This window comes from Triturus cristatus, chromosome 4_2 (genome assembly GCF_964204655.1).
Source record: "Triturus cristatus chromosome 4_2, aTriCri1.1, whole genome shotgun sequence".
Taxonomy (NCBI): Eukaryota; Metazoa; Chordata; class Amphibia; order Caudata; family Salamandridae; genus Triturus; species Triturus cristatus.
This window is the reverse complement of record NC_140586.1, coordinates 920,444,669-920,467,414: the sequence shown is the minus strand read 5'-3', so window position 1 is coordinate 920,467,414 and position 22,746 is coordinate 920,444,669.

Below are 22,746 nucleotides of genomic sequence, written 5' to 3'. Positions count from 1 at the left end.
ACACATATACGTGGTTAAGGCGTATGTGTGGTTATGGCAAGCTTTGTTCATCTTGCGGGGAAACAGCATGCATGCTTAAGGCTGTGTTGTAAAGGCCATTTCACAAATAAAACTCATGTATCATAAATATTATCTAAAATGTGACTGCATAGTTGACACATGTGCTGGGAAGTAACAAGGATTGCTCACATATCGCACCTTGCCTACACAAACCACACCCTGCATGATCTCACTGGTCAACCAGGTTTTAAAAAGGGGCATCTGCTCTAGTACTGTGACAGGGGGCTGAATTACTTTCTTGTTACCCTCACCTCCAATTTGTCTAGGATGCAAGACTCTAGAGTTATAGCGGGTAGCCAAATGGCCTCTGGGTCACACCCGTTGCCAATAAAAAGCTACTCACACAGAAGACAGTTAATCTACTCGTGTCCGAGCTCAGGGTTCGTAGAGCAGGTAAATAGTGCTGATGCCCCAAACTCTGACCATAGGGTTTCAACCATTTTACTCTGGCTGAGGAATACAGCGGACAGGAAAACAAAATATGTTCTGTGGTTTCCACCCTATCCAAACATGTGGGGCGCAAACGGGTGTCACAGGACTTGTCTTGTTCCATCTATATGTATAGCTGATCTCTGTCAAAGTGTCAACCCAGAATTTAATGAAAAGCATGTTGGTCCCCTGTGGAGAGACCGCATCACAGTGGGATTCAAACTGTGGTGAAGGGTTCATTGACAGAAACTTCCCAGTAAGGCTATCGCTGTCCGCTTTCTGCATGCTTTCTTTTTTTCTGTACCCCCCAAAATGCTTTCTTCACAAGAACCTTCTACGAATAGTTGATGGAAGAAGGGTTTGTCCACAGGGCTTCCAGACCCAGGATAAAGAGCCATTTCTTTATTTGAGATAGCCAAGGAACAGTCGACTCCCAATCCAGTAAGATAAGTTCAGAAAGGCCTTGCCTATAAGATTCAAGCTCTGGACATGACCATATACTAACCCAGTTTACCAAAGGTCTCAGGACAGCCAGGTCACCATTCCGCTTTAAGGCTAAGCCGAAGTACAAAGGGACGAGTGGCGAAGAATGGGGGAGGGATAGTAGGGACCTTATAAAATGTTTTTCTCAGACTGTGAGGGTACCCAATGACCGATGCCCCAAACCTTGGCCCCGTAAAGTGTAGCCGACTGAAGGGAGACTTTGTAGACCTCCACTGCTGGGGATGGTGCCCTCTGAGTAGAATCCCTGTGCATCCCTCTGATAACAGCTGATTTGTGTAATAAGATAGCCCTGGACTTTTCAATGTGAGAAGACCACGACAGGGAGCTGCTAAACCTAATGCCAAGGCAGGCAAAGTACTATACTTCCTCAAGTACCGCAGTCCCCAGTGTCACATTTCTGCAAAAGCCTCTGTGAAGCCTTAGAGTCATGAATTTGATTTTCTTGACATTAATCTCAAGCCCCATTTGAATACAGAAATCATGAAATTTGTTCAAAGTTTTTTAGATCCCAACAGGGGGTCTTGAGAAGCAGATCATCAGCAAACAACAGGCCAGTGATGGAAACACCACTGAGTTTGGGGCGTTGTTGATACAGTCATGGAGATAGTTGAAATCATTGTTAATGTACAGGGAGAACAATGTTGGAGCAAGGATGCAACCTTGTTTCATCCCCCGTGTAATGTTAATCCTCTCTATTAGTGCCCCGTCTTTCCCCCAACACACTTGGGCATAGTTGTTCTCGTGCACCCCCACCATGATTTCTACCGAGGAGGGTGGGACCCCCATCGACCTGAGAGAGTCCCAGAGACAAGCTCTGGGATCCAGATTGAAGACTGCTCTCAGGTAAATGAAGGCCACATAGAGATGGTCCTTCAAAATCCTGACACTTCCAGAGTATCAGCAGAAATCTGAATATTTGCATCAAAGTCGGTGGCACACACCTGGTGTCGTCGAAAGCAAAGATGATGGAATCAAACTCCACAAGGTTTATATTAGCCTGGGAGTGTGAAACAGTGCTGGAAGGCAGCTGGGCTGGAGGACATGCAGAATAAAGATTGCCAAAGTGTTGAATCCAAGTCTGCAGTTGAATGTGATGAACTGTTGAGGTTTGGGCTTCCAGACTGCCATGGGCAATTATATACCAAAAGGAGGAAACATCCTTTCTTTTGGAAGCTCCGAGCAAGTCCGTCCAGTTTTGCTCACCCCAACTCTTTTTGCTGGCCTCAAGCACCTTGTTGTACAAGCTCCTTGCCTCGTGAATCTGCACAGGACAGAAAGATATAACGGCAGTTCACAAGCGTGTTTTGACCTTTCAACAGCCTTTAGAATGCCAGGGGGTGGACTCAGAAATGACTCTTTTTGGTATACCTGCGCCCACCTCTACCTCAAAGAGGCGCTTAAAGAGCCAAAGAAGTGGCCATGGATGGTGGAGATGGGAATACCACCATCATCAGCCCCTTCGTATGGAGAGAGAGCTGTATCAAAAAAGGTATAAATGTTGGCAAGCCGCATGGGGCAGGAATACATTTGTGGTCATTTAAGGTCCCCCTTAGAGTTTCCAACATCTACCTCACCAGGCAGCTTGATCTGAGGTAAAATCTCAAGCAGCCCTTCTTTGAGTGTAAGGTAACGTGGATTGTGATTGCTCTCTCACCCGTTGATAACACAAAAGTCTGCCAGCCAGTTCCATAGGCCCCCGGAGAATGGAAAAGCCCAAATATAGTCAGGATCTGTCCTGCCATTGCATGCCCGGACCCTGTGGGCAATAGTAAACAGGGCCATTTGTGCTGCCACTGTAGAACGTGTTTTTAAGAGGGGTTGGGGGGGGTCATTCAGTTCAGGGATGGCCATGGCTGTATTGTCCGCTATTGGTTACCAGGGCGATGTAATCCAGCGGCTTGAAGGTGGCATTAAAACCTCCCCCGAGAAAGAGCTTTTATTTGGGTGACAATAACTCTAGATGATTATCGAGGATAGTCAGGGTAGAGGAGAGACTGTTGTAGCTCACACTACTGTTGTAAATGTTATAGATATTAATAGCAGGACCATTACTAACCCTTACAGACAGCCCTAGCAAATCAGGCGATTCAATTTTTAGTTCCACAATAACCCAATTGAGGGACATTTTGACCCATATCAGGAGACCCCCGGAGGTGGGGCTAGATGTGGAAGAGAGAGCATCTACTGAGAAGGCAGCAAAACCATAGCTGTGTAACGGCTCTAAGGCCCAGGTCTCCTGGAAGAGGCAAAGATGGTAGGAATCGATAAAGTCACTGTTGGACTTGGCCCTTTTTGCAGGGTCATTCCTGAACTTTTTGCCTTCCTCCTGTATTATTTCCGACCTGTTGTTGGTGGTTTTATGACTCTGGGCACTTTTTCACTGCTGATCAGTGCTTAAGTGCATATGCTCCCTATTGTAAAATGATGTAATGGATTAGTGATTCCATGATTGGTTATTTGATCTACTTGTAAGACCCTAGTACAGTGCACCGTGTGTGCCCAGGGCCTGTAAATCAAATGCTGCTGGTGGGCTGGCAGTACTGATTGTGCCACCCACAGAAGCAGCTTGTAAAATGTGGCTCAGGCCTGCCATTGCAGAGCCTGTGTACAGTCTGGGACTGCCATGTCGACTTGACAAGTGCACCCACTTGCCAATCCCTAAACATTCCCTTTTCTACATATTAGTCACCCCTAAGGTAGGCCCAAGGGCAGAGTGCATTGTATGTAAAAGGTAGAACATACCCTGATGTGTGTGGCATGTCCTGATAGTGAATTACAGCCAATTTCATTTTTCACTATTGCAAGGCCACCTGTTCCCATAGGACAGAATGGGCAGTTTGATTATGACATCTTAAATTCCTCACTGACTCAGGGAACTAGGTAGAAATTCGAGTTTAGTATGCCTGAACTCAGAATGTTAAAATACATCTTTTAGGGAGGGTGTTTTTACATTCTGGGGCCGATTCCGATCTCGGTCGGAAGGGCACCGAACCGGGTTCGTCAGAAAAACTACGAGCCGTACGCATGTTTCCCGGCCGACTCGTATAGCTGTACGAGCGAGCAAGTACGATGCGAGCTACATGAAATTCACTGACCGAGTCGTTTCTGGGTCCGAACCGCTCCGTACGTCTCGGTCGTAAGCTAACCGTGGAGTGCAATGGATGCGATTCACGACTGAGCCAGTACGATGCACGTGTCGGCCAGCCTGTGCGAGCCGGAGTGTCCGGCTCGCAAAAGCTCCCAGAGTCGGACTTTGGGGGTCCAACACAGGCATGTACGGTGCGGGTGGCACCGACGCGTACCCGCTGTAGGGGACGCACTGGTTTGAGACGTACCCATTCAGTCAATGGGAGCCCATGTACGTGTCGTACGACCGGCTCCCATTGACTTCTATGGGAGTCTGACCGAACCGAGTCCGACAGCATACGTGCGCATCGTACTCGCTCGGTCGGACTGTAGGGGTCCGGCTCGGTCGGAAAACACTCCGGAACCGACTCGGTCGGAGTGCTTTCCGACCCGGATCGGAATCAGGCCCTCTATGTTTGAAAATACCACTTTTAGAAAGTAGGTATTTTCTTGCCTAACCATCCAGCCTGCCTCTGCTAGGTTTGTGTATTCCATGTCTGGTTTGTGAGTGACAGGGGCTGGGGTGGCACAGGAATCTGGGTGAGTCAGCACTAGGCTGAATACTATCTGCATTTGGAGTGGTGGGAGGAGTAGCACCTGGGCCTGAATAGAGCTGTGTCTGCCTTCCACAATGCTGGCTCCCCTTCCTGTGGTGCTTCTCATGACCCTGGCCCACACTGACAAAGGAAGAAGTTGCACACTGACATAGTGCACCCAGAACTGGGTTGGACTGGGTCCAGGACCCCTCACACATAGAGAACAAAGACTGGATGAAACTGGACAAAGGAAAGTGGGTGTAACCACCCCCTACCCTTACCCTCCCAGAGGAGTGGTCATAGAGCTAGTCCCTCACCATCTTCAGTATGAGATAGCCAACCTTGCCATTGCAAAGTAGATAACCCTGGACGACACTCTACAAAGAAGAATCCTGGCCCTTCAACATTCCACTACCTTTGGAAGACAGAAGAATCTCCCTTGGAGTCAAGGAGTGACTCCCCTGCTTGGCAGGCACCAAAAACTTGAACCAATGGTCGCAAACTTTCCCGTTCCCGCCGGAGTCCGAAGTCCCGGCAGCCCCAGAAGTGGATTTCCTGACTTGACGATGGCCATTGTGAGTTCCCAGCAGAGCTGAGGCGAGTGGACCCCACGAGTGACGAGGAACAGCAATACCCGGGGACCGTGCAATATTGTCAAGTGCAACCCCTTCACGACAGTCTACGAACTTGTGCTTTGGACCACTTGTGGCCCAATCCTCAAGCAGGTTTTGCAGCAAAAATTAGAGGTCTACCCCATCCAGAGTGACCGTGGGCTCCTGTGAAGCATTTCCTCAAGAGGCGCTGTTGCGATCCCTTGCCCGTTGGCTTGTGGGTCCCCCGAAGACTTTCTTATCAACTAAAAGGGCTCCCCTGGTTGCTTTAGGCCTGCCCTCACTCACCCTTGCTGGGTGAGTCCTTCAGACCTCGCTGGTCTGAACCATCGACTTTCTTCACTCTACACAAGACCTGCTGTTGCCAAGGCTTGTTGGCTCCAATCTGGTTGTCACCGCCATCAGCTGCAGACGTCGTGGGACACTCCGTGTTAGAAAGGCTAGCCTCAGGGAAGTTCAGAATAGGTACCTGACCACCCTGCGCCCCACCCTTCTGGAAGAGGTAGCCGAGCACTGGCCGGTGACCCCCTCAGGGCCGGGTCTCATACCTAGGATCGTACACGCTGATTCGGCACCAGGCAACACAGAGACACCACACCGTAGATTCTGGAGTACGTATACTTTATCTAGGAATATCAGGATCTTTATGATCCGCAGAAGCGTATGTACAAGTAGAGCAAGGGCTCACACAGTCTCGGTTGGGGTATGGGTAGCTGGACAGTCTTAGGATCTGGGTCAATGCGGGAGCGTATCCGGCGTACGGCTCTCAATCCTCGGGCCGGGGGATACGAGACGATCTTTGGGGCCCAGCCGGACCGGGATCTCTCTTGAGTGTGTCCAAAACTGCAGGGCTTGAGTCCGGGTGTCGGAGGTCGGACAGTCTTCCGGGAGCCGCGAGTCACTCAGCAGGGCTCAGAGTTCTCTAGGGTGCAAGGTGAGCTGCGACCACATCAGCAGGGCTCGGGTGTTTTAAGCAGAAGTCCGTCTCTGCCAGGGGGAGCCGCGACGCTGTCTGCAGGGCTCACCGAGGTTCCAAGAGTGCCGTCAGGTTTTGGGAGGATGTTCTTCAGCCGCAACCACGTAAGCAGGGCTCGTTTCGTTCCAGGATTCAACTGCCGAGGGTCCCAGGGCACCCCTTGTTATAGGTCGACTCCTCTTTGATGTCCGGAGTCCTCACGGGCAGGGGTCTTGGCGCTTGGGGGCCGTTTGTTGGGGGATCCTGCCACGCGGCCCTTTGATCCTTTCAAAGTGGGTTCGGGAGGGATCCCAGACACACAGCAGGCGTGGAGCCAGCCCTCAGGGTGGCCGGAGGGGCGATCGAAACTATCTCTTGGGAGGAGGCCAGGTGTGAATGAAACTACTCCTCCCTCTCCTGCTCACCAGGAGCTCTCTCTCCCCCCAGCCGGTATGGCGCGGCTAGGCCGGGGCTGCGCTTGGGTCGAGGGCGGCCATCTGGGGTGCTGGGCGGGGTCACTGGAGGCCGCGAGGCCGATGGCAGGGGAAGGGTGCCCGGTGTCGGGAAGATGGAGGGGAGGACGTGGGTAACCACGGGTTCTGGGTCGGGTAGGCTATGTGATTCAGGGTAGTGTGGGGTGTAGAGGTTAGTCTGGTGTCGCTACGGGTCTGAATGGGCCACGCCACGAGGCCGGGTCCAACATGTGTCCCCCCAGCTGAAGGCCGGAGAGAACTACCCATCCTCTTGTGGGTTCTCTTCGCTGAGGCGGAAGAATCTGGAGAGGCCGTCAGCGTTGGCGTGGTCGTTGCCAGGGCGATGCTCTACTGTGAAGTCCATCCCCTGGAGGGAGATGGACCATCGTAGTAATTTGGGGTTCTCTCCCCTCATCTGCATGAGCCACCGTAAAGATCGGTGATCCGTCTGGACTCGGAAGTGGGTTCCGAAGAGGTAGGGTCGCAGTTTCTTTAGAGCCCAGACTACGGCGAACGCCTCGCGTTCAATGGTGCTCCATCGTTGCTCCCGGGGCAGTAACCTTCGGCTAATGAAGGCCACGGGCTGATCTAAGCCCTTCTCATTGAGCTGGGATAGGACGTCCCCAATGCCATGCTCGGAAGCATCTGTTTGTACCACAAACTCCTTGGAGTAATCGGGGGCTTGGAGCACAGGGGCCGTACACATGGTGAGTTTCAGGGCGTCGAACGCCTTCTGGCAGGCAGGGGTCCACTACACCTTTTTAGGTTGTCTTTTGAACGTGAGCTCCGTGAGGGGTCCTACGAGGCTGCCGTAACCTTGGATGAACCTCCGGTAGTAACCAGTGAGGCCCAGAAAGGCGCGGACCTCGGTTTGGGTGGTGGGTGGTTCTCAGGCCAGGATGGCGTCAATCTTAGGTTGGAGGGGAGCAACCTGCCCGCTGCCGACCTGGTGCCCCAGGTAGACCACCGACCCTTGCCCAATCTGGCATTTGCTGGCTTTCACGGTAAGGCCGGCTTGGCGCAGGGCCCTCAAAACCCTCCGGAGGTGCTGGAGGTGATCACCCCACTCGTAACTGAATACCACAATATCGTCCAGATAGGCGGCGCTAAACTCTTCCAGCCCGGCCAGGACCCTATTCACCAGTCTCTGAAAAGTGGCCGGGGCATTTTTCATCCCGAATGGCATCACTCTGAAGCGATAGTGCCCATCCGGGGTGGAGAAGGCGGACCGCTCCTTGGCGCCTTCCGTGAGTGCAATCTGCCAGTACCCGCAGGTCAAATCGATGGTGCTGAGAAATTGAGCAGACTCAAGGCGGTCAATGAGCTCATCTGCGCGGGGGAGAGGGTGAGCGTCGGCTCGGGTGACCGCATTGAGCCCCCGGTAGTCCACGCAGAACCGTAGTTCGGGGGCAACACCAGGGGCAGCTGCTTTCGGGACTAGTACCATGGGGCTGGCCCAAGGACTGTCTGTGGACTCGATCACCCCTAAGGACAACATCTTCGATACCTCCGCCTGGATGCAGGCCCGGACTTGGTCGGGGACGCGGTAGGCTCGGTGCCGTACCGGGGGGCTGTCTCCGGTGTCCACGTCGTGGACGCACCAGTCGGTGACCTTGGGGACGAGGGAGAACAGGTCGGAGAACTGGCCCAAGAGCCGGCGACAGTCCTCGTGTTGTTGGGGTGTGAGGGAGGGGGAGAGGATCACCCCCTCCATGGAGCCGTCCTTTTCTTTGGCCTGCAGGAGGTCAGGAAGAGGCTCAGTTTCCTCTTCCGCCCCGTCGTCTGTGGCCAGGAGCAAGCTCCGCACGAAGTGAGGCTTGAGGCGGTTCACGTGGAGAACCCGAAGGGGGTTCCGCGGGGACTGGATGTCTACCACGTATGTCACCTGACTTTTTCGTTCGACCACCTTGAAGGGCCCGGTCCATTTGTCTTGGAGGGCGCACGGCTTCACTGGGGCCATTACCCAGACCTGCTGACCGGGCTGAAACTCGACCAGCATGGCGTTCTGGCCGTTCCAGCGCTTCATTTCTTCCTGGCTCGCCTCGAGGTTGGCTTCGGCCAGCTATCGGAACTTACGGGTCTGATTCCTGAGAGTCAACAGGTACCGGAACACATCCTGCGGGGGGTTCCGGGGTGTCGTCTCCCACCCCTCTCTGACCAGGCTCAGGGGACCTCTGACTGGGTGCCCATACAGTAATTCAAACGGGCTGAACCCCAAGGACTTCTGGGGGACTTCTCTGTAGGCGAACAGGAGGCAGGGGAGAAGGACGTCCCACTTACGCCGCAGGGGCTCCTTGAGACCCATGATCATTCCCTTCAGAGTCCGGTTAAACCGCTCTACTAGGCCATTGCCTTGGGGATGGTAAGGGGTAGTGAATTTATACGCTACTCCACATTGTTGCCACAGGGATTTCATATATTTTGAGATAAAATTGGTACCTCGGTCGCTCACGACCTCTCGGGGGAACCCTACTCGGGAGAAGATCCCCATCAAGGCCCGGCCCACCACGGGGGCCGTGACGGTGCGGGGGGAGATGGCCTCCGGGTATCGTGTGGAATGGTCCACTAGGACAAGGATAAAGCGGTGACCCTGGGCGGTCTTGGGATCCAGGGGCCCCACGATGTCAATTCCGACCCTCTCGAAGGGGGTACTGACGACTGGGAAGGGTTGGAGGGGAGCCTTGCGCTTCCCTCCACTTTTACCACTGGCCTGGCACGTGGGGCAGGACTTGCAGTGGGCCTCTACGTGGGCTCACATTTTTGGCCAATAAAAGTGCGTTACTAGGCGGTGGTAGGTCTTGTCCTGGCCCAAGTGGCCGGCCAGGGGTACATTATGGGCCAAGCCCAGGAGGAAATCTCGAAAGCGTAAGGGCACCAACAGCACCCGGGCCGACCCTAGCTCTGCAGCCCGCTGTTCGCTATACAGGAGGTCATTCTCCCAATACAATAAGTGGGTTCCCTTTTGGTCGCCCGCGGCTTGGGCGGCGGCCTGCTGCCGGGGTCCGACCAGGGAAGGACAGGTCGCTTGTTCTCTGCAGAACTCCTCTCGGGAGGTGCCCCCTTCGTGGCGCCACTGGGCCAGCTCGGGCAGAACACGTAACTCCGCGATCTGCGCGTGGTCGGGCGGGACAAACCCGTCTTCGGTGAGGGGCTCTTCTCCTGGGGACAGGGCGGGAGGTTCAACAGGGTCACCCCCGGTTTGGTAAATGGAGGTGGTGCTGGGGGTTTCGTCCTCGACTCCCCCGCAGGGGGGTACTCAGGCCGCCATGGATCGGGTGGTTGCACACAACCATTCTGGTAGACCCATCATCCCGAGGTGGGTCTTGCACTCTACCTGTCTCCAGGGGGAACTTTCCAGGTCGTTTCCCAGGAGGCAGTCTACAGGTTGTGCGGTAAGGACAGCTACCCGCAATGTTCCGGTTACCCCCCCCCATTCGAATGGTACCAAGGCCACCTTACACAAGCTCTCAGTGTTGTCGGAAGCTATCACAGGGCAAAAGACATTTGGGATGATCTGATCCGCCTGGACTAAGTGGCTGAGGACTACTTATTGAGAAGAAGGGGACCCCTACATAATGAATGAGTTTGCTATACGCAGGGATTGAAACATGATTGGGTAAAGAACAATAGCAAACTAATACTAAAAACTGCCAATCAGAACCAGGTAGATATCTGCATATAATTCATAAAGTTCAATATAGATAAACATACATAATAGAAGATTTGTGATTTATATTATTTATTGTTTTTTCAAATACAAATATGAAAATAAAACATCTAATACAAGAGACAATGATTTATGTACCATTTTGTATAGACAAAAAATATCACTGATTAACAATTTGATATAAATGTTACTCTTGAAACAATAATGACACGGTCAAAATAGTAGTCGTTGAAAGCATAGCGGCAGATGGAGACTACGCGCGTTTCGGCAGAGATGCTTCATCAGGGGACCGTCTATTGCACAAAAGCTATAACAAGAAAAAATTAATATAGAAAAATATATATAATTATATATATTTATAATTATAGTAACCACTATTGGATCTGTTACAGAACCAATTTCGAAATACTTGGACATCATTTTACGTCCATATGTAACTAAAATTCCAGGTTATGTACAAGACACTCGCCATATTATCAACCAGATGGAAGGAACACCGTTTAATGCCAAAAGACAGTGGTTGGTTACTCTTGATGTGGAAAGCCTTTATTCAAACATACCCTGCACTGGAGCCATTATAGCGGTTGAATGGTTCATAAACACACATAACATCGAATGTGATACTCCCTTTGTTTTGGACTGTTTGAGGATTATATTACAGGACAATGTTTTTGAATTTCGAGGTAACCTTTATATTCAAATTAAAGGAGTAAGCATGGGTGCATCGTGTGCACCAACTATAGCTAACATCTATGTTGCTTACTTCGAACAACAATTCATTTTCAATGAGGTAGCTCCGTTTTTCAAATCAATATTCTATTGGTCTAGATACATAGACGACATTGTGTTTATTTGGGACGACAATGAGGATATCTTGACTGAGTTCATTACTTGGCTGAATTTATGTGACTCTAATCTCCAATTCACATCCCACATCAGTAACACTGAACTAGAATTCCTAGACATTTTGATTAAACATGAAGATGGCTTTTTATTTGTAGACCTCTATACTAAGCCCACTGCTCGTAACACTCTGTTACATTACAATAGTTTCCACCCTACTACTCAGAAAAACAGCATCCCCTTCAGCCAATTTTTACGTCTAAGACGTAATTGCACTAAATTGGAGGACTACGACAATAGAGCAGTCGTAATGAAACAAAAGTTTCTAGATCGGGGCTACCCGGATAGATTAGTCAGGGAATCCTACAAACGTGCTAGATTTTTCGATCGTCAACATCTGTTGAAAACCACGGAACACAAGGAGGACACCAAACTTGTCTTTGTGACAAGGCACTCCCTGATGAATGAACAGATTAGACAAATTATCTGTTCTAATTGGCACATACTCAACATTAATATACCTAAATCTGAACAAATATCGAAACCACGTTTTGCGTATCGTAAAAATAAAAATCTTAAAGATCTAGTGGTTAGGTCACGTATGCCACAACAAAAGGAACTAATACAGCTTAGAATTGACAGTATGGTTCCAATAGAAGGAAACTTCAAATGCGGCTGCTGTAAAGTTTGCCCACAAGCAATAGAGACTAAGGAATTACAGTTTAATGGTAAAACTATAACACCTAAAAACCTTAATAATTGTAAAACCAAGAATATCATTTACCTGCTCCTGTGTCCGTGTCACAAAGGCTACGTTGGAGAAACGTTGCGTACCCTCAACATACGTCTTACTGAACATAAATCGGCCATTAAAACTAGAAAATTGAGTGCACCTTTGGTGTCTCATTTTTTAGACAATAACCATTGTTCAGAAGATATACGCTGGTTCATTCTAGAACGGATAGTTGCGAAAGATGGACAGTGCTCTGACAAAATAAGGAAAAAACGGGAGGTCTTTTGGATCTTTTCCCTAGATACAGTTAACAAAGGTCTGAATCTTGAAATTCCATGGGAGCAGAGTTTTTTGTAACATTCACTTAGACCATGTTAATTTACATCTAAACCAGTTTAAACAAGATTATGCTTTAGGGTGGAAAGTATGCTATCTAACTCTATAGATTCTAATCTCTCTATTTTAGAATTATATTTCTAAATAAGTAACTGTTGAATTGGGACATTCACTTCATCACATAGATTTAGCTCGAGGCTAAGACCGTGACAATCTTTACTTTTTGGGCATTTGCCGGTTCAAATCTCCATGTCAATAGCGATATATATACATTTTTATCGTTTTTATACACTAATTTCCTTTTGATCTTTCTTTACTATATCACGTTTCAGATTTTAGTTTGGTTATGATTGACTAGTATACAACAGCATCAAACATCAATTTTACGAGAAGTAGTTATAGTCTTTCTTCTAGTCCAATATCGGTCAGATGCCTGTCTTCACTATGGCGTCTTGTACTTGCAGCCCATTGGCCCACAGATTCACTAGTTTGAATTGGAGTTCTGTATCTGCAGCCCATTGGCTCACAGACTCATTAGTTTGATTTTGCGCGCTCTTTCCGGCTCTATTTAAGACAGAGTCTAGTATTGTGAGGTTTGCACCGATCATGTCTATCCGTTAGATTACCGGAGAAGCGCTATCGTAAAGACCCCCTCCTTTTCCAATATGTGCTTTGCCGAACTAAGGTATGTTTTGAAATTAGATAGGCTTTTCTTGAAACTTATTGCCATTTCTTCAGTTGTATACATTGATTCTTACAATCTGGATTACGTTTAGATATCGTTCCTGATATCCTTCCATTTTTCAACATACCCGAATTAAAATAGAGGCAGCACTTGGAGTTTGCATTTTGAGACTAAGTAAGTACATTGGTCTCGTTTACCCTTTGCCGTTAACACATAAATATCAATTGAGTATGCCTTTAAAATGGGTTAGAGCCACTCAAGCGCAACCATTAGCGTATTTTTTCTTTACTTAAGTCTTCTGACTTTTGTATATCAGAACTCAATTGGGTATCGAACCTTTAATTGTTCTATGCTGTTTACTCATTGTAGGAACATCATTTAATTGTGTCTTTAACAGTAGTGCTAAAATATGAGTACACATTCTTTTACCGTTGATGACGTTTATGTATAAGTATATTTTTGGGCATCGAGATTTCATTCTATTCTATCAAATTATTATTGGATTAGCGACAGTATTTCCAATTTTACCAGTCAATTTAGATGCTTTAAAATATCTTTTTCTTTAGATATACCCATATATGTCTATCTGCATATATGCCTAATCGCTTTGCCACAAACTCATGCAGTTATTGGTTCGAATCGACCGGCATTCAAATAATATTTTCAGTAAGTACTTTTCCATTTCTTAGGAACCATCAAAATACCATGAATACGAATATACAATAATAACAATTATAATCACAGTTCTATAGAGATTATATCACTTACTTAAGGTGGCAGATTATTTGCGTGACAATACTTGGAACCTTTTTGGGTTTTCTTTATCAAGAGTGAACAAATTGCCTTTATTAGGTTTGGCCACTGTCCGTTTGGTTTCTTTCACCTTTTTGATACACCAACAGTATAGCTTAAATTCACTACCTAAAATTTATCATTCTTTTTAGGATGGTCATAAATAAGAAAAGTACTGGATAAAGACTCGTTATTTTAGATTGACAAAGACGTGAATATCGCCTTTTGTGACTTTAGTAAGTAAATCTTTGTTCAAAATAAAGAGGTAGCCTCTTGTTTGATTTTCTAAATTGCACCGGATTATTATTTCTAAACCCAGTATTATTGCCAAACACATTATTGTGTATGATTAAGCAACTCATATAGAATAGCCTTAGGTATATCTTTGAGTTAGGAAATTATATCTCATTCTTTTTAGTTTAGTCTCTTTGTTTCTTCTTTTTTTCTTTTCATTTCTAAATCACTTCTATTATCTACTCTTTTCTTCTTTCTATCTAGATTTAAATAATTATAGGCACTGTGTTGTTATAAATATTTATTATGATTTGATTTTCTCAGTTAGTATGGACTTTTTTGATGAAGCTTTAGGTATTGACTTCTGTATGGTTTGTATTGTAAATATAAATATAAATGTATGGTGTTTAGTTGTTTATTTTTTTTAAAAACATGATTAGCCGTTGTTAATAAGTGGTAATAGTGTATGATTATTAGTTTTACATAACCACTGACCAAATGTGCCAGGTATCTGCATGTATATATGTAAATGTATATTATTGTATAATTATATATATTTTTCTATATTAATTTTTTCTTGTTGTAGCTTTTATGCAATAGACGGTCCCCTGATGAAGGCATCTCTGCCGAAACGCGCGTAGTCTCCATCTGCCGCTATGCTTTCAACGACTACTATTTTGACCGTGTCATTATTGTTTCAAGAGTAACATTTATATCAAATTGTTAATAAGTGATATTTTTTGTCTATACAAAATGGTACATAAATCATTGTCTCTTGTATTAGATGTTTTATTTTCATATTTGTATTTAAAAAAACAATAAATAATATAAATCACAAATCTTCTATTATGTATGTTTATCTATATTGAACTTTATGAATTATATGCAGATATCTACCTGGTTCTGATTGGCAGTTTTTAGTATTAGTTTGCTATTGTTCTTTACCCAATTAAGTGGCTGAGGACACCAGTGATGCTCGCCCCGGTGTCGCGAAGGGCCTCCACCGGGTGGCTGTTAACCTTTACTAGCTGGCGGTACTTCTTGGTGTTTGCGGGTAGGGGTGCCCCGGGAATCATATCTCGGTCTCCTGGAGAGACTAGGGCCATGGCTGCAGGTTCCCATCCCTCGGGGTCCTCAAACTCCTCCCCTAGGGTTACGGTGGCCATGTGTCGGGCTGGGGGAGCTGTCGTGGGGGGTTTCTGGGCCATGGGGCACTGAGGGTCGCTGGCGTAATGCCCTAGCCGTTGACAGCGGAAACTTGTGATATTCATCCGGGGTCCTTGTCTGCCTGGGGCGGCGGCACTGCCTGGTGGAGGAGCTGGGAACCCCGGGGGAGGGTTCCTCGGGGGGCTACGCGGGGGCCTGGATGGAAACTCCCTCTGTCTCCCTTGATTTCCCCCCCCCCTCTGACAGGGAGGTCCTTGCTGGCTGCGGGGGGTAATCTCCTACGGGGTTCTGGGGGACCCGGGTGTTTACCCAGCGATCTGCTTCGACGGCCAGCTTCCTCGGGTCTGCGAGTTTGCTGTCAAGCAGGTGCTGGCGTAGTTCTACAAAACAGTTTGTGGACAAGTGTTCCCAGGCAATGAGGTCGGTCAATTCTTCGAAGGTGGTTACCTTGCTGCCCTTGATCCACCCTTCCAGCGCTCGGCTGTAAAAGTTTACGTATTCCACCCAGGTGGTGTCTGGGATCTTTCGGCAGTCCCGGAACCGCTGCCGATACATTTCGGGGGTGAGGCCTTATTTCGTGAGGAGGGCCTCCTTCATGTGGCTGTAGGATGTTTGCATAGAGGCCGGTAGGTCGAGGAGGGTGTCTCGTCCTTCGCTCAGGAATCGCCCCCACAACCCGGCCCCCCAGTCCTTCTGTGGGACGCGGTGGGAGGTCATGGCTACCTCATAGGCTTTGAACCACTGCTGGATGTCATCATTCCGATAGTTCTCCTTGACCACATCCTTAGGGATGTGGACTTTCGGATCCTCCAGGGGCGCGGGTTCTTGGCCACCCGAGGGTCGAGCTCCCTCGCTCCTTGCTCGGAACTCTATTTCTTTCAAGCTGCGCTCATGCTCCAGCTGAAGCTTCTTTTCCTTGTGCTCTCATTGCAACTTCTTTTCTTCCAGCTCTCCTTGTACTCGGAGTTGTTCCACTGCTAGCTTTTTTTCGGCTAGCCTTATCTCGCCTTCTATTTTCAGTTTGGTCATTTCTAGTTCATGACTTCGATCCCTTTCCCTGTCTGCGACGCCATCCGGGGACCAGCCCCCAACCGTTGCGTTGCTTTGTGCCTGGGGGTTATTGCTTGTTCTCGGGATGTTCCTGAGCTCATCCGGCCGCTCTGTCTCCTCACCGACGTCGTCCAGTCGGGGAAGGGAGGCTCCGGACTCCACCCAGGCTTTCAGGGCTTGTTGCATGTCTTCCTTGGTGTTCAGACCAGTGGTAGCGATTTTCCGTTGTTTGCAAAATTGTTTCAGCTCCTTGTGCGTGTATTCTTCTAACCGCTGTTCACAGAACGTAGCACTCGCGTCGGTTTCAGTGGTGCTCATGGTGGTTTCTTCTGTCGTCTTTGTTCGCTAGTGCGTCAGCCGTTCATTGTACGGTCTCTAGATTGTGGGCTCGGATCCCGTCGCTTGCCACCAGTGTTAGAAAGGCTAGCCTCAGGGAAGTTCAGAATAGGTACCTGACCACCCTGCGCCCCACCCTTCTGGGAGAGGTAGCCGAGCACTGGCCGGAGACCCCCTCAGGGCCAGGTCTCGTACCTAGGATCGTACACGCTGATTCGGCACCAGGCAACACAGAGACACCACACCGTAGATTCTGGAGTACGTATACTTTATCTAGGAATATCAGGATCTTTATGATCCGCAGAAGCGTATGTACAAGTAGAGCAAGGGCTCACAAAGTCTCGGTTGGGGTATGGGTAGCGGGACAGTCTTAGGATCTGGGTCAATGCGGGAGCGTATCCGGCGCACGGCTCTCAATCCTTGAGCCGGGGGATACGAGACGATCTTTGGGGCCCAGCCGGACCGGGATCTCTCTTGAGTGCGTCCAAAACTGCGGGGCTCGAGTCCGGGTGTCGGAGGTCGGACAGACTTCCGGGAGCCGCGAGTCACTCAGCAGGGCTCAGAGTTCTCTAGGGTGCAAGGTGAGCCGCGACCAAGTCAGCAGGGCTCGGGTGTTTTAGGCAGAAGTCCGTCTCTGCCAAGGGGAGCCGCGACGCTGTCTGCAGGGCTCACCGAGGTTCCAAAAGTTCAGTCGGGTTTTGGGAGGATGTTCTTCAGCCGCGACCACGTCAGCAGGGCTAGTTTCGTTCCAGGATTCAACTGCCGAGGGTCCCAGGGCGCCCCTTGTTATAGGTCGACTCCTCTTTGATGTCCGGAGTCCTCACGGGCAGGGGTCTTGGCGCCTGGGGGCCGTTTGATGGGGGTTCCTGCCACGCGGCCCTTTGATCCTTTCAAAGTGGGTTCGGGAGGGATCCCAGACACGCAGAAGGCGTGGAGCCAGCCCTCAGGGTGGCCGGAGGGGCGATCGAAACTATCTCTTGGGAGGAGGCCAGGTGTGAATGAAACTACTCCTCCCTCTCCTGTTCACCAGGAGCTCTCTCTCCCCCCAGCCGGTATGGCGCGGCTAGGCCGGGGTTGTGCTTGGGTCGAGGGCGGCCATCTGGGGTGCTGGGCCGGGTCACTGGAGGCCGCGAGGCCGAAGGAAGGGGAAGGGTGCCCGGTGTCGGGAAGATGGAGGGGAGGACGTGGGTAACCCCGGGTTCTGGGTCGGGTAGGCTACGTGAGTCACGGTCGTGTGGGGTGTAGAGGTTAGTCTGGTGTCGCTACGGGTCTGAATGGGCCTCGCCACGAGGCCGGGTCCAACACTCCGAATCCAGCTGCTGGTCATCGTCGATCTCTCCTGGACCTCGTGAGCGAAGAGTCAAAACACCCTTGATCACCTGAAATCACCCGACATCTGTGGGCATCCATCTTCCTGGCCCCGGGTCACTGGCAAGTGACTGTGAACACTGTCCCTTCAATTTTCAGGTCTTCCACATCTTGAATCCAGCCTTGGATTCCACCGGACACTTCTTCAGTCGCCGCAAGCAGCAAGTCTTCTTTGGTCTCCATAGAAAACAGCGACGCGACCCGACACCAAAAGACACCTATGCACCCAGCTTCCCTGGGTGAGGTAACTCGTGCACTCCGGTGCCCTAGTGTGTGTTGGTCCTCAAATTACTTACCTTGTAAGTGGCTTGCTTGTAGACTTCCTCGAAGTACCCTAAAACTTTAAAAATCAAACCACGTTTTGCTCCATTGAAATCAATAGGGAACCCGCGGCTGTGTTCACACACTGCATGCGTCTCCCGTGGGTCTGTTGCTTACCTGCTTTCACTGCAGTAGTGAAGCCCCAGTGATTCTACAGGCCCTAGGCCTTGTCATTTTGCAAGTCGACTTTCCTAACCCATTTTCTTAGTATATGGTCTGGTACGCCCCAGGGCCCCAGCCATATTTGTGCTTAGCTTATTGTGAAACGTTGATATTTGAATGTGTTCCTGGCTTCTAATCTCATAAAGAGATTAGTAGAGTGTGTCTAGAAATAAAGACATATATATTTGATATATATACCTGTGTGGTGTCCTTTAATTTGGTAATTCAAGAGATTATAAGGTAAAACACGCTGCTTTACATTCCTCTGAGACTTAGCCTGAAGGCTGCTCTCCACAGCTACCATTAGGATAGCTTTCTTTAAAAGGTTGTCTTAAACCTATCTACCATAAGAGTCGAATTGGACTGGTGCAAGGTGGCCACTATAAATAGTGACCAGCATATGTTAGGCAAACTTCTCACATTGGTGGGCAGCGTGTGGGATTCCAGTTTGCCATTGTTTTACCAGAAAATCTCTATTTGAATTACTAACTGAAAACCACTTAAGGTACTCAAGGTACATATAAAGTCAATCTTAGTATCAATAAGTTCTACTGAACTTAGAGCTGTTTGTGAAGGGATAGCACACCCTTGCTACAGCTCAAGCTAGGATCAGTAGGCCACAAACTAGTGTAGGTGGTGCAACACTGCATAACACTAGAATGTCCTCAAGGGATGGAGCCAGTGGGTCCACCCAACCCCAGTATAAGGACATGACCTTCTTTGACTTGAAGGCCATGTGTGTTGCAAGACACCTGGGATTAGGACAGAGTCCCTCCACACAACACCTGATAAATCTACTAGTAGCAGATGATCTTAGACTGGCTCTAGAAGCTGGTGGATCTGGATCGGGGGTGGGTCAGCCATAGTCTCTGGGTCTGATGATGAAAATCAAGATGAACTGGAGTCTGTGATTGAAGGGCCAGACCCAGAAAGGTCTGAAAAGGACAGAGGAATTTTCCCTAAGAGAGTTGACAGAGTGGAAGAGAGGCCTAGGTCCCCTTCAAGGGAATCTAACCACTCATATCACTCTGACAAGGATTCTGTCCATCAGAGGAACTCCTACTTCCATAGGGAGACCTCCTCTGAAAGAAGGTACAAGATGCTCCTGTATGAGGAAGCTAGGCTTGCCCTCAGAACCAAGTAATTGACCTTAGATAGAGAAGCCTTTGAGCTCCAGAGAGCTTCTAGAAAAGAGGGGTTAGATACCCCTGGTGGCAGCAACAGTGTCCCTCGAGGCAGGGATTACATTCCAGACCATAGGAACCTGTCCAAGGTTGTTCCTCCCTACCAGAGTGGGGATGATATCCACAAATGGATAACTGCTATGGAGAGGGCCTGTAAAGTTCAACAGGTCCCCCAGAAACAGTGGGCAGCAATCTTGTGGCTATCCTTTTCTGATAAAGGAAGAGACAAGCTCCTCACTGTTAGAGAAGATGATGCTAATGATTATGAAGCCCTGAAGAGTGCATTAATAGATAGGTTTGGCTTAACCACTGAACAGTACAGGTTGAAGTTCAGAGATACCCAGAAAGCACATACTCAGGATTGGGCTGACTTTGTTGATTATGCAACCAAGGCTCTAGAAGGTTGGCTGGTTGGTAGTAGAGTTAATGTTTTTAAGGGATTGTATAATCTTATCATGAGAGAACAGATCCTTAATAATTGCCAAAACCAGTTGTTGCATCAGTACCTGGTGGACTCTGATCTGACCTCTCTGGCCGTTGTGAATTTCTCCTGGGGAGGGGTAACTAGCCTTAAGAAAGTAGTAGTCAGTGCAGACCTCCCCGTCGAATGTTTGTTGGGCAATGATCTGGAGACTTCAACCTGGTCTGAAGTGGAATTATGGACTCATGCTGAGATGTTGGGCATACCTGCAGAGGAATTTGCTGTGACCAGGTCACAGGCCAAAATGCATAAAGCTGAACCAGCTCTGGATCCTGAAACTATGGACCAGATGCTACCCAAGAGGAGGAGCAGTAGGGTTAAGGCTGTGCCTTCCCCTCTGTCTCAGATCTCAGATTCCCCTCCTGAGGGAGGAGAAGCAGAGCCTGAAGAAGGAACTGCCCCAGAGGAACTTGAGCCTGGTCAGGTTGAGTTCTTGGGGGCAGGGGGACCTTCCAGGGAAGATCTAAGTAAGGAGCAACAGTGCTGCCCCTCTCTTGAACCCCTCAGACAGCAAGCTGCTGCTGAGGCTGCTGGGAGTCTAGTGGGTCCCATAAAGTTTATTGGGATGAGGGACTCCTATATTCTGAGGCAAGAGACCCTACCCCTGGAGCCACCAGGAGGTTGGTAATACCTCAGAAGTTTAGGGGGTTCCTCTTGACCCTAGCACATGACATCCCATTAGGAGGACACTTGGGCCAGAACAAGACCTGGGATGGGCTTGTTCCCCATTTTCATTGGCCACATATGTCAGAGGACACCATGGAGTTTTGTCGCTCCTGTGTCACTTGCCAATCCAGTGGCAAGTCAGGTGGCACAACAAAGGCCCCCCCGATACCACTACCTGTGGTGGGGGTTCCCTTTGAAATGGTAGGGATTGACATTGTTGATCCCCTTGACCCTCCAACAGCATCTGGGCACATGTTTATCCAGGTGGTAGTGGATCATGCCACCAGGTACCCAGAAGCAATTCCCCTCAGGACCACTACAGCCCCTGTAGTGGCAAGAGCCCTCATTGGAGTCTTCTCCAGAGTGGGCTTCCCTAAGGAAGTTATATACGACAGAGTTACACATTTTATGTCAGGGTATTTAAAAGCAATGTGGAAGGAGTGTGGTGTCAACTACAAATTCACTACTCCCTATCACCCACAATGCAATGGGTTAGTTGAAAGGTTCAACAAAACCCTAAAGGGAATGATTAAAGGCCTCCCAGAAAAGCTTAGGCGAAAATGGGACCTTTTACTTCCCTGCCTTCTGTTTGCATACAGGGAGGTCCCACAGAAGGGGGTTGGCTACAGCCCTTTTGAACTTCTGTTTGGGCACCCTGTCAGAGGCCCATTATGTTTGGTGAAGGAGGGCTGGGAGTTACCTCTCAAACCTCCCAAACAGGATGTGATGGATTATGTACTTGGTCTCCGCTCCAGGATGGCAGAGTACATGAAGAAGGCAACCAAAAACCTTGAGGCTAGGCAAGAATTACAAAAAGCTTGGCGTGACCAAAAGGCTGTCCTGACTCTTTATCAGCCAGGCCAGAAAGTGTGGGTGTTGGAGCCTGTGGCCCCAGCAGCTCTCCAGGACAAATGGAGTGGCCCCCATACAATTGTTGAGAAAAAGGGAGAAGTCACCTACTTGGTGGATCTTGGAACTCCCAGGAGCCCCCTTAGGGTGCTCCATGTCAACAGATTAAATCCATTTGTGGACAGGGCTGACATGGGCTTGCTCACGGCAACTGATGAGGACCAGGAGGAGGAGAGTGACCCTCTCCCTGACCTGCTCTCACAGAACCCTGATGATGAGTCAGTTGATGGTGTTGCTTTGGCAAGCAGCCTCACTGACCATCAGCAAACTGAGTGCAGACAAGTTCTGCAACAGTTTAGACATATGTTTAGCCTGACCCCAAGTCAGACTTCCTGGTGCACCCATGGGGTGGACACTGGAGACAGTCTGCCTGTCAAGAGTAAAATCTACAGGCAACCTGACCATGTCAGGGACTGTATCAGGACTGAAGTCCAGAAAATGTTGGAACTAGGTGTTATTGAGCCTTCAGATAGCCCTTGGGCTAGTCCAGTAGTCCTTGTGCCCAAACCTCATACCCAGGGTGGTAAGAAAGAAATTAGGTTTTGTGTTGACTACAGAGGCCTCAATGCAGTCACCAGGACTGATGCCTATCCAATACCCAGGGCAGATGAACTAATAGATACGTTGGCCTCAGCCAAGTATCTCAGTACATTTGACCTAACAGCTGGCTACTGGCAAATCAAGTTAGCTGATGATGCCAAGGCCAAAACAGCATTTTCAACCCCTGGTGGGCACTATCACTTTCTGGTAATGCCCTTTGGTTTGAAAATGCACCTGCCACTTTTCAGAGGTTGGTGAATAAAGTTCTGACAGGTATGGAACCTCATTGCTCAACTTATCTTGATGATATTGCTGTCTTTAGTTCCACCTGGCAGGATCACCTGGTCCATCTCAGAAATGTTTTGAAGGCCCTGCAAAAAGCAGGCCTCACTATCAAGGCCACTAAGTGCCAGATGGGGCAGAGTCAGGTTGTGTACCTGGCCACCTTGTAGGTGGAGGCCAGGTTCAACCATTGCAGAGCAAAACGCAGACCATAATGGAATGGGTAGCTCTAACAACCCAGACACAGGTTAGATCCTTTTTAGGCCTGACCGGGTACTATAGGAGGTTTGTTAAGG